The sequence below is a fragment of the Phaethon lepturus genome, unplaced genomic scaffold (assembly GCF_000687285.1).
Source record: "Phaethon lepturus isolate BGI_N335 unplaced genomic scaffold, ASM68728v1 scaffold17824, whole genome shotgun sequence".
Lineage (NCBI taxonomy): Eukaryota > Metazoa > Chordata > Aves > Phaethontiformes > Phaethontidae > Phaethon > Phaethon lepturus.
The window spans coordinates 14282-26937 of record NW_010535795.1 but is presented as its reverse complement, the minus strand read 5'-3'; positions in this window follow the sequence as shown (position 1 = coordinate 26937).

The window sequence follows — 12656 nt, the reverse complement described above, 5'->3', positions numbered from 1 at the left end:
TTTAACGCTTGCCCAGCTTTTACAGTTTCTCTTCTCCTCCTCCTATACCCTTCCGACCTGCGTAGGGTCTCGTCCTTTACGGCTCTGCCAACATCCGCTCCTCTAACCCCTGGCTCCGAGCGGAGCCTGTTTGGGTGGGCATCTTCCCTGACGTGAGATGAAGACGGGGATTATGCCGCACGCAGTACTTCCTGCCGCCGTTTTCTTGCCGGGGGCTTTGCGGGGAGGCTGGGGCCTGCCCAGGTGAGCTAATCAGCGCCCCGGGCAGCGGCAGCCTTGGCGAGCTGCCGCGCGACAGCGTGCCCGTCACCACCTGCGCGAGGCGTGCAAAGATGGAGGAGGCAGTAGCTCTGGCTGGGCCCACGTGGCTCCCCTTATCGAGGAGGCAGGGTCCGAGGTAGGGAGCGCGGCGTAGGAGCAGACCTTTTGTTTTGCTATTAGTGAGGCCTGCAGGGATTGCTGATGCATGAGGGAGTGAGAATCATCACTTGACAGGCTCCCCCAGCCCTCATCTCATTGCCCCTATGGCCGAACCCCACCGTGGGGCTCGGCACCTCCGCACGTACCGTTTCCTCAGCAGCGCTGCCTGGAGCGGCGGTACCTAGACGGGATTTGTGCCAGCTTTTTAGAGGATCAGTTCTTCAAATGCCAATTGCCAGGAAACAATTACTCCTGTGAGGGAATTTTCTGTTCTTGAAGTCAGCTATATTTCACAGCTCTGATGTCATGGGAGAGGTTTTATAGTGGCTCAATCTGAAATATAGCTCACAAGAATGATATCATAGCTGTGAAATACAGCCTTTTACTCTTCTCTGCAGAGATGTGTCCAAAATGCTGAAATAAGGGCATGATCCTGTAATGTCTTTCTTCGCTGGGTAGTCTCCACGAAGCAGCAGAGCAGCGAAGCCCCTGCAGCTTCCCCGTGAGTGGCAAGAGAGGACACCCACCTTTACAGACCTCGGCTTCGGCGTGTAACTGGGGTAAGTACTAACTGAAGTCCAGGGTGGCTTTGCCCTGTAGGTGCTGATAACTGTTTTACAGGTCATAATGATAAATTCGATTGAGTGAATAAAAAGGACAGGTGCACTGTACTCTGAGCTGAGCCTTTAGGAAAAAGAGGGGTCCTGTGGCTCTTAGATGCCATTTTGTGCTCCAGTCCCAATGTGTCATGCTCCAGAGAGGTCCCTGCAATGTCATAGTTTTTCCTCATGTAATCTCCTTTCTTTATTTTGAAAATAAGTCATTCACCAGGGATATTTTATTCCCTTTAAATGTGGATGTGCATATATAAGTGATGGGACCTTGGGAAAGGGGTTAAAATTCCTCCATTTTCTTCACATCACACAAAGACAAGCAATAAGACAAAAGGGGTGCTTTAAACACGGCATTTCTCTCAACTATCAGCTGGTCAGCTGGTTGGGGAACTTGCTGTGTTAATCAACTGTCAAGAGTGAAAAACAATTTTACTCTACAACAGCCTCAGACAACTGATTTAGCTCTGTCAGTTCAAATATATAGCAAATCTGGGCTTTTTACAGGAGAAGAAGGAATCTGCATGCACAAGCTTAAAAAAAATCCCAGTCTAACTTTAGGTATGATGATTGTTAACATAAAACCAGTGTCACTTGCAGTCACAGAACTGTTTTCGGTGTGACAAGTCACAGATTTAAAGTTTATCTTCATGCCTCTTTGAAGGATCAAAACCTAAGACAATTGCTTAATCACTGTAAATATCAACTTACTTCAAAATTATTTCCCCTAGGTGATGACATACATAGTCAATCTTTCTATTCACTCTCCCCCAGTATCTTGTTAACATAGGTGAAGTCTTAATGCCACCAATGTGAGAATTCAGTGCAAATTTACACCCTTCCAGAGAAATAATTAATTATTTCAACTATAAATCAAAGAGGAAATGTGTCTATTGGAATCACTCCTATGAATCAGGGAGCACTGTCCTGGAGATATCTTTCTGGCCCAGTGACAGGCATCACGTGCAGGTTCTTGACATGAAGAACCCCAAAAACGTTCTACCTCTGCTCCCACTCAACACTGTGGATTCTGCCACTCTTCCTTGCTGGTGGTTAAACAAACCAAACCAACAAAAAGTCTTCCCAAGGAGAGGGAAAACATTTTTTATTCATTCCTTTCTGTTCAAACGCATAGTACTCCCCCCTCAACAGACTCTCATATGGAATATGCTTTATAAAGGGTCCTAAAGTCTGGACTTGAGCATAATTTCTTTTCAGATCCCATGCATTCATTTACGTTTCTGTATATATTTATACATCTTGGCCATTACGGGCTGCTGATCATTAGATTTTAAATAGCTTCTAAATGTGCCAACAACCAGTGTCTCTAAAGTTTCTGACATAACCTTTATTCAACCAGAAGTGCCAATATAATAGATCTTTTATTCTCTAGTCATCTAGGTACAGTTTCATTCGAGGGTTGGGTACAAAGCTTCACGCATTAGGATTAAGGTCAATTAGTGCACTGGAATTAACGTTAACTGTATTTTCAAGAATTTATAACGTACTGTTATTCTCACACAGAGACTGAATGAGGAGGTGAAAGTTAATAGGTGATGTGGCAGAGTAATTTAGGAAATGAGCATGGGAAATGATACTGATATACCCTGGGTGAGTGTAATATGGATCTGAAAATTCAGCTAACAGGAATAGTTAGTTTTACATTTTGTTTTGGGTTTGGTTTTAATTTATATGACACAGTAAACTGCATCCGTCCTCACAGAGATTGCTTAGGTTCTTTGGGAAAAATTCACAAAGGCAGATAGTAGACCCTGCTCTTTCATTCTAGTATATTACACTATGAATGCACCGGTATATGTTCCTTTACTGTCCCAAAATCATGTCTAATTTATGGTTGGTGGTGGAATCATGCAGATTAGTCCCTGGCTTCATCATCACTGTATTATACGAAGTGTATAATCACTGTAATACGAAGTTCTTCTGCCTTTAGAAGAAAAGAAGGGTTCTGCCCTAGAAGCTGTATTTTGTATTTCATTTCATGGAAGATGTGAGGAGGCACTAAAAATGTTCTGTTATCATATCTTCTAGATGTTTACCCAGTCAGCACCAGCTGAGTTTTCCAGGCAAACTGACCCTGCTTAAACCCCAAACAATTCTACAGAGCAAGCTGCCAGCCAGAGTCACTGGACCACAGGCTTCCCTGAGCAGGAGGACCAGTTGCTAGTCCCCTGGCGAGGCCATGCACTGAGGGATACTCTCCATACTCTCATGGTCCTGCTGGAAGGACCATCTCCTGGCTCAGACATCAGGTGCAAGTGTTTAACCCATCAAGCCTGAGACGGAGGAAGACATCAACACTTCATTGTCAAAGCCTGAGGAATGAAAGGTGGGGAAAGCATTAATGGGGGAGGAGGATGCCAGCTAGATGGTGGGGCCTGTGTTTGCTGGACATGCAAGTGTGGCAGTCGGGGGATGGAATGAAGCGTTTTACCTTGTTACAAAGCCATGCCAAAGAAGCAATGTCCAAGTCCCTAAGAGAACTTGAATGACCCAGAGGAGCCAGGACCCTAGGCTGTCCTTGGGGTTGTCCTTGCAAATATGAAGTATGTGGTTTTGCTACCCTGCAGGCAAGACAGCGAGGAAAGGATTAAGGCTGTAAGGAAAATCTGCAGAAAAATTACTTTCTCATCACGACGGGGGGGGAGGGGGTGGAAAAGGTTAAAGTAACAATAGCTGCACAAAGAAAAGAAATTATTCCAGCTAACTTAAAAAAAATAGAGGCTTCCAAATTTATCATATTCACTTCTTTTCAGTGTCATATTCATATATTTTAATATATTATATTGATACATTTTCATATATAGCAAAGAATTCCTTGCTAGATATTTTCAGTAATAGCTAAGTTTCATGTACTCAGAAGCTGTAACACTGCAGACTTGTCCATAATTGACTTGGACTTAAAAAGCAGTTGTTGAGTTTGAGCTTTCTTCAGAATTACGTCTCTCTTATGGCCAGTCAAATCTGAAAGTCTCCATCTAATAATTTTCTCAAGGGTGAAGTAGCTTTTATAGCTCTGAAATCCAAATGCCCTTTCTCCTTCATTGTCCATGAGGCATTCCTTTGTAAATATCAGTCATAAACAGAAAAAAAAAAGTCAATTTTTCAGGGTAAAGATAGTTGATGAAATTTTAATCTTCTGACGTTCACTTTTTTTATATCTCTGTTATCTAAACCCATATACTCTAGCGATCATTCCTGTAAATACACCTCTGAAATAACAAAACAGAACAGAGCCAAGAGAGAATTCAAACTGAAAGATTTGTGGTTTTAAACTAGAGGTACTTTCTGAAGACATCAAGTACACAATGTAATTGCAGCTAGCAGTGGTTGATGATAGTGTCTTTCAAAGTAATTTTTTTTATTCGGTTCTCTCAACAGGAAAAAAGGCCCAGAACTATAAAAATAACTAAATGCAGCAGCAATGTTAAGATAACAACCACCTCCATCCTGCATTGGGATCTATTAGCCTGGCCCTTTTGGACAATGCAACTGCCTTAACCCCAGCGGACCTGGATGCACACAAGCACCAGCCCGCACAAAAGCACCCACTGACAAAAGAGGGAAAGTGAGAAGTGTATCTATCTCCTCTCTTAGTTCATGACTGGCGGTGGCAAAAGATGATTGTACGGCTTTATTCAGCGGCTGGTGAGTGAATTGATGAGGATGTTTGTCTGCTCTCAGATACTTTTTTTTTTTCACCTGGCATTTGAAAACAGCCATAGTGTCATCGTTTCAGAGATGCCCGCTCTAAGACTCTGTATTCAGCCACACTGGGAGTGTATCTTTTATCCACCATGTGCATAAACAGTCTCAACACACAAGATAAAGGAATGGCACAGAAAAGGAAATCTTGTTTCCGTTGTATGGTTGCATTAAGTGACTTTTCTGTGGTCATCCAAGAATATCTGTGGCGGGGCTGGAACCTGGACTTAGGTTTCCTGTGGCATGCAGCAGCTTTTTAATCACAAGGTTATTCGTCCTCCTTTCTGATGGTGTGCCGGTCCAAGGCGTAATATCTGTGCTTTAACCACCACACGCACCTTTGCTGCACATACCAGCTGGACGTTGGTGTACACCGGAGGGTGTGTGGACGCTGCAGCCGGAGCTCCTGGAAAGGGATCGTCCGTTCCCCAGGTGCGCAGGCGTGAGCAGTGACTGCTGCACGAGCAGCAACGTCGCGTGTTGCGGGCTGGTCACCTCCACAAGCGGCGGGGCAGGGGAGGAAGGATGGATCCAGCTCTAGCTGATCCCATCCTCTTCGTGGGCAGCCCTTGCGTGGCGTTAAGGGACAGCAGGAGCTGGTCCTGTGAAAGGCTTCCAGCAGCTTCTGCTTTTTGCAGGTGATGCAGGGACAGACCTCCGAGGTATTTCATTGCCACCCTGCAGCAGGAAGCATTCCGCTAATGCTGCGTCATAATCTAAAACAGGGGACAGGTACGTGACTAGCAGTTAATACAAACTAATGTTGTAAATTGTATTAAGTTGTTCCTTGATGGAGAGAAGACTAAAACAGTTAGGCAATTGACTACCTGCAGTAGGAGAACAAATCGGCAGCACCCCTACTGCTGTGCATATCTGGTACATGGGTCTTTGATTCCTGATCAATACCTTAAGGGCAGAGAGTAACAGATGTGCATGGAATCACAGCCAAAGGGTTTTCAGCAGTATCAGAAGTGTCCTTGAAGCCCTGAAAATGCTGTAGGAAAACATTCCTTGTTGCAGTACTTGATGGAAGTCTGCGGTGTTGTCATCGTATTGTGAAAGCTACTGTAACAGACACGCAATAAGCTACTATCAGACTTGCAGTTGCTTTTATAAAGTTCGGGTTTTCCATAACGCTTTTAATTTATTTATTTTAGAATAGGGAACTAGCAGGTTCTTCAAACCAGGAGTGTCATCAAAAAGAAATTCAGTCTACCTTATGCATTGAAATTTGATGTCTGAAAAGGAGCCTACCCTCCCTACCCAGTTAATAGAAAGTGAAAGGCTCTTGGGTGAAGTGCCTAAGTTAAAGCATTTTGTCTCTCCACAGGAAAAGCTACATGGTTTGAATACCTCTTCTTCTGTTTCTTTTTAGACTCTGATACTTGAAAGTCTTCAAGAAAGGCTCTTAAGAGTGATCAGTGGTATTTTAGCCTTTTCATTGTAAAGCAAAAATAGAGATATTTTAAACAAGACTCCATTCTGAGAAAGGTGTGAGATGTCACCACCCAAAAATCTCTAGTAAGGGAACGATTCCAAATCTTTAGACACATTAGAGGAAAAACTGGGTCAGCTTCTCCCTGAAAATGGGTTTTCTTAACGTAGGTGAGATAGATATCCTGTTTCACTTTTTCCACGCACACTCAGCCTACTATTTATTAGGCACTTACCTCTGTGCCATCAGAGGAAAGTTATCCACAAGCTCCCATAAATGAGACAGAACCATAGACAACAGAACCTTCCTGTGCTGATCAGCAATTACTCAAAGCCAAGGTGTCAGCGATACTCTCCAAACACAAGAGAAAAATCTGGGCTTGCAGTTCTCCCTCAAGTATTTCAGTGTGACAATGAAAGTAGAGGCTATACTGCCACATGCATAGCCAGGAATAAAAGAAAGAAGGAGGTAAGGCTTCTTTATCAACAGGCACCAGCATACCTTCCTATCAAAGACTGACTTTTTTTGACAGTAGTAATCAGGCAGTTCAACAACAGATACAAGTAAAAGAAAATTCTTTCACAGGAAGGTTTTTGTTGTGCTTTGGGCAGTGTATATCATTGTCAAACATCATATTAATTGCTAAAAACCTGATTTATTTCCTACAGAGGAAACCCACAGACTGAGATAACGGAATTGTTACAGCAAGTGGTATAACTAAGGGCAAATGGGTAAGCAGAGTTGACCTGATTCTAATTCAAGTATATTAGAGCTTATGTGCTTTTCATATGTACAAAAGGGATTGTTCTTTTCTATTTTTTATTACAACTGTCTGAAACTTCCCATTTCTAGGATAGGCACAATCCTACATGTGATTGCTACTGTATTCTTTTTGGTTGGTTGGTTGGATTTTTTTAGTGACCCTAATCTTTTCTGCCGTTTGCAGTTCCCCCTGACAGGGACTCTCCTCACTACGCCCGTTCCAAGCGTGCCCTGTTTCTTCTGTGGTAGAGTTGTCCATCTTGAGCGTCCTCCATTCACCAGCTCCTGTTTGCTTCTTTCTCTGCTAGAGGCTCAATGGTCACTATAGTTTTCTTTACTTCTTCACAGAAACATATTCCCTCTCTGAAGTTAGGCGAAAACAATCACTAGGTGGAACACGCTGGACTTGGGGAGGATAGAAATAGCTAAGCTTTGGCTTTGTATTTGACTGTCAAGGGCTTCATATTTGATTGTCAAGGGCTTTCTTATTTCTCATAGACTTTCATGGTCATTTACCACTCTGAAATGGATGCAGAGTGCTACCAAATCAGAAATGCCTGCAATGCGCGGCTTGTTGTGGGCAAGTGAACTCCATTTGTGCAAATATGCTTCAACAGGAGCAATCAACTGGAAAATAGAGAAATGTCCATTAAGACTCATTTCATTACGAATGTGCTATTAAAAGAACTGTAGATTAGTAGGTCACGTTTCTCTTTTGATGAGAGAGTCTATTATTTCTTTGATTGTGATAGTAACTGGCTACACTAAAATGCTATAGCTTCTTTAAAAGCCTCTTAGAGTTACCCCTATTGACTGCACAGCTTAAGAAGCTGTAACAAAAGACGGGGGAGCTAATACAGGTCTGCTGCCTCCCTTCTCGGATCTCTTGATCCTACTTGGAATCCTATTAAGGATCTGGGAGATCTCCTCAAGCAGGGCTAGACTGGATGGCAGAGAGTGGAAATATCTGTGGCAAGTCCTCCTGGGCTGTCCTCGTGGCTAGCATTAAAAAAAGCTGCAGCAGTGAGAGGGACTGAGCCATTTCTGAGTGACTTCAGAGTTACTAGGACTGGACAATGACTATTAAAATGGGAATAAGGCATGCTTGTGGTTCATCCAGGGTGAACAGGTACCACGCCACGACGGCAGGGATTTTCTGGCAGTCTGACCGCTGGGACATTCTTGTCCAGGCAGGATGATATTTATTCGTAGTACAGCTGCACGCCAGAAACTTCTACACTCTGCCTGTGACTTCAGGTGAGGCCATAAACTTTGCCACTTCAGTGCGTATTTCCAGCCACAATGACTCATTCCTTAACTGAGGTTTTGTGAACATTGAGTGATGTTTCTGAAACTCTTGAAGTTCCTTGAATGGGAAACATGCATACTTGCTTTTCAAATCACTAATCTGAGAGGTGGCTTTCTTCTTTGAAAAGGGCCTTTTAATATGTTTTTGCTAGTAATTTTATGTTTCTCAGAATATGAAAATGTATAAAAGAATAATGTTACTTGTGACTGAATAGCTGCTGAAGTATTTAATAATGCCACTTATGCCACTAGTTCTTTGAAAAACCTTAATGAGTTGTTTAATTAGGAATATTGAGGAAATTTGAATCACAGGATTTTCTTTCTTTTCGGTTGTTCTCTCAGTTCATGCAGCTCTGCATACACATACTGTGAGCATCAAATACTATACAGGTGACTAACCCCTTGCCTTGTATGACTAACTCCTTGTATTATTAAGGCATACTCCTCTGGCCATTGAAACCAGTAAGAAAGTTCCTTTCGCGGTAGTATATGATCGGATCCCTGTAAACAAGTTGCTTCTTAGGAGTAAAAAAAAAAAAAAAAAAAAATCTGTGAAAGATCCCTATCATCTAACAAAATAAACTGGTGATCACAGTATTGTTAAATTCTTTGCAAGTTTATGTGGAATTTCTTTGGGATGTAAGCAGAGTTTATATTTTCTGGAAGTGACATCTCTAATGGAATTACTGAAATCTTCCCCTTGTGTAATGGAGACTTGAACATGGTGCTTTATTTTTAAAAATCTGTTCCAGACAGACTCTTTGCTATTGCTTTCCATGGAAGGCAAAGGGAATCATGCTGCAACTCTTAACTATATTGCTACTGTTAAATATCTATGTGATCATCACATACAGCAAATTGAGGATTAGAAGCTTCTAGGACAGCTCTGCTCTTATGTTTTACACAAGCGAAGGAGCTAATCCTAAAAATAGAAAACATGTGATGCAAGTGGTTGTTCTCAGTCCAGGACTCAGTGGAATGTTACTGTATGCAAACCACTGAAGACGGCAAAATTCGCTGCCTTTGCTCAGTAGAGTTTTGGTTTTGTTTCTGAATTAATTCCATGGAGTTGCCAGGATTGATAGCCAAGATCAAAAACACTGGATAAGTGGTTTGGGAGGAGCAGAATTAAAAGAAACTGTTTCTGCATAATTTGTGCTTTCATGCTTGTAAACAGATGTCTCTGTTTAAAAAAACAAAGAGATACTAATCTGGACAAGAAAGACTTGCTTCTTATTTCAGAAAATCCTTTTCATCAAAAAGGTATTCCCCTGAGTAGTTAATGCTCAAGAAAAGTATTTCCGGGAAGAAATGAAATTTGACCAACTGAAGTGTCAATGCAACCTCTGACATTGCTCTTTACATCAGAGAAGGGTAAATCTGCTATTCTTCCATTACTGGAAAGACTACTCTATATGTCTTAGGTATTTTCTTGAGCCAAGCCTAAACCTCTCTGGTGCTCTTACTGAGACAACCAGCCTTGGTCTTGTTGAAACTGATGAGAATTTTGTGTTGCTAGAGCCGACGTGTCACTCTGAATTTTTAGGTTTTTTTTAAAGTTCCTTAGTTCTATTATTGCTTCTTTCAATTCCTGCTATTCTTTTTATTGGCAAAATTTCTGTTAGCCTAATTTTAATGACTACAGTTGAAGACACTGCACCTTAAATACCACATGAAGTGGCCAAATGTTTCCTGGCTGCATCTAGAGAAATTCATACTTTTGCAAGAAAGGATGTATTTAATTAAATCTCAAACATTCGTGAAAATTTGATTTATTTACACTCATAATATATTCCACCCCAGTATCTTAAATATTGCATGCACTTCTAGTGCATTGTGACTGTCGTCAGCTTAAGCTGCTTCCTTCTGGAGAGATAAAAGCCTCCTTCCTGTCAAGGTCACTTAGCTTTGATCCTAAAGTCCTCCCACTTTCTGCTTTCCTGTTTCCTTCTCAGCTCTAATTATGGGCAAACTGATGTAAGCTGAAAATTGACAAATTGCCCTGAAGGCAAACACGAGTGTTTATTCACCTGTCTAGGGTACCCGCATAGCCTCAATTACCAAGGATTTCGATCACTTAATAATCTTTATCGTATTTATCTTCAGAGTCATTTTGTGAGAATTGCAAAGCTACCATTCCTGAACATGGAAACAGAGTGAATGTAAAGACCAGACCTTCAAAGGCATTTAGAAACCTAGTTCTTACTGCAATCAGGTCAATGGCATTTAAGTCTCTTATCCTGTGATGTTTTAACACTAATTCAAAAACAGAAGACAATATGGACACTGAAAAATCTAAGGAATCATTAAAAACTGAACATGGATAAACTCATAAATACATACAAATGTATCTTTCTCATTATGCGCTAACATTTAATGTATTTCTACTCAAATCTTGACAACTTCATTTCCAATGATCTTTTCTTAAATAAGCTGCAAGACACTCGCAGTTTTATGATATTTCTCACCTGTTGGATGAAGACAGTTTCAAAACAAAATCAAAATTACACCAGCGGTTTATTAGCTCCATTTACACATTATCTGTTGAATTGATTGTCTTGTGATGAAATGTTGTTTTTTCAGTTACATAACCAATCCATAATTTATCTGTTTTAAATCAGAAACTAGATTATCTCTCCTATTTAAAGCCCTTGCATCCTAGCAACAATGCAGGTGTTAGGTACAGGCAGGTAATAGGAGGAGAAGTCTGCCCTGGAGTTATCTGCCTCTGCTCCCTCTCCATAATCTCTAACCAATAACCCTTTCTTCTGATTTACTGCAGGTTATTTTACACTGTAGCTTGTAAGAGAACTTATTTTCGAGTATGGGCACTTATAAAGCAGTAGGGATTATCCAAGATTCAGGCTGTCTATGAAAAAATATGGTATTTCATTAAATGGGCAATCTAAGATTTATTATTTTAGACTTTCATTCCTTTCTGTTTCTAAATGCCTGGAGTCTGTTGAAAGTGTGATTTATTGTCACTTAGTACCACATCCAAGTGTTGAGCTTTTATATATATATATATATATATGTAAATATATATTTTAAAAAAGTATATTTATGCCTGCATCTGGGTGCTATACACTACTACCTATACTAGTAATTGCTATAGTAATGTTACTATTGCCAGTGGGAATTGGACTTTGATTTCAGTGCTGGAGGGCTAAAGCTTTCCCTTGACATTAGTATCCAGAATAGGATGGAGGCTTAAAACCACAAGCCACTGTTCCTTGAAATGAAAGTGTGACTCTATCAGGCTTGAATAGAGCTGAGCGACTTCAGCTTGAAAGAAAACCTCAGGTGTTTGAGGGAACAACATCTAACACTTTGACTGCAGTCCATTTGACTGTAACTGGAAAAAGATGAGGTAAGCAGAGTTTTACTGACTTTTGTGTTGACGTGATTGGTGTGAGCGAGGAGAACGTGTGTGCATCAGCAGTACCAGTGTGAACAGAGCTTTTGTAGCTTTTGTAAGCTCTTCACCTTAAGAAATAAGATATTGCCATTGCTACTGACAGATCGCAGATTTTCTTTTAGCTTAACACAGGCCACTTCAGGCCTTGCCTGTTCCCGAGCTTACGTTAGCTTGTTTTAGCTGAACCAACAATTTCCCAACAGGTGATTAATGTCGAACTTACTTTTTGTGTTAGCTTAACTCTGTCAAATTGCGTGGTTTTATCCTAAAGAAATTATACCATGTATGCTCCAACAACTCCTAAGTGAATATCCTGTAACTAAAGTTGGGCACCAATTAAAAAAGCACTAGCAACAGCCTATGTGAAAAGCCCAAGCAGACCCAGGACCGAGGAGGAAAAAACTCTGACCATCCATAGCATACTCCTCCCACTGAGGAACTTACTTAGGATGCTAATTACTCGCTGTTGCTACTCCTAAGAAAGGTGAGCATAACATGACAAAAAGAGGTAGATACCAGGAAGTCAGTGACTAACAAATTGGATTGTACTATTAATGGGAATTAGCAATAATTAGATAATATGGGCTATAAATGTATCATTGTAACTGGACTTAGAGTAACTGTTTCATTCATTTTGATTTTACTGTTGAAACACTAATTAGACTAGCAATAAACTCTACTTGTTGGCTCTGCATATAAGGTGTGTTCCCCTGTGCTCATAATGAGATTTTGACTGTAACTGTCTTTGTCAGATGGGCAATTTTTATGCAGCAGAAGTGTGGAAAAAAGGAAAATAATGAGAAGCAGTGGCAAGGAGAAAGAGAAGGAGCGGCAGCAGAGAGGCTCCTAGCTTGGCAGTGCTTCAGAGCTGGGATGCAGCTGGTTATCCAGCTGTGAGCCTGGGGTGCAGCCAGATGAGGAAGACTCAGGGCACACCCCCCAGATGTAGGTTTTCACTGCATTTATATTAAGCTCATGC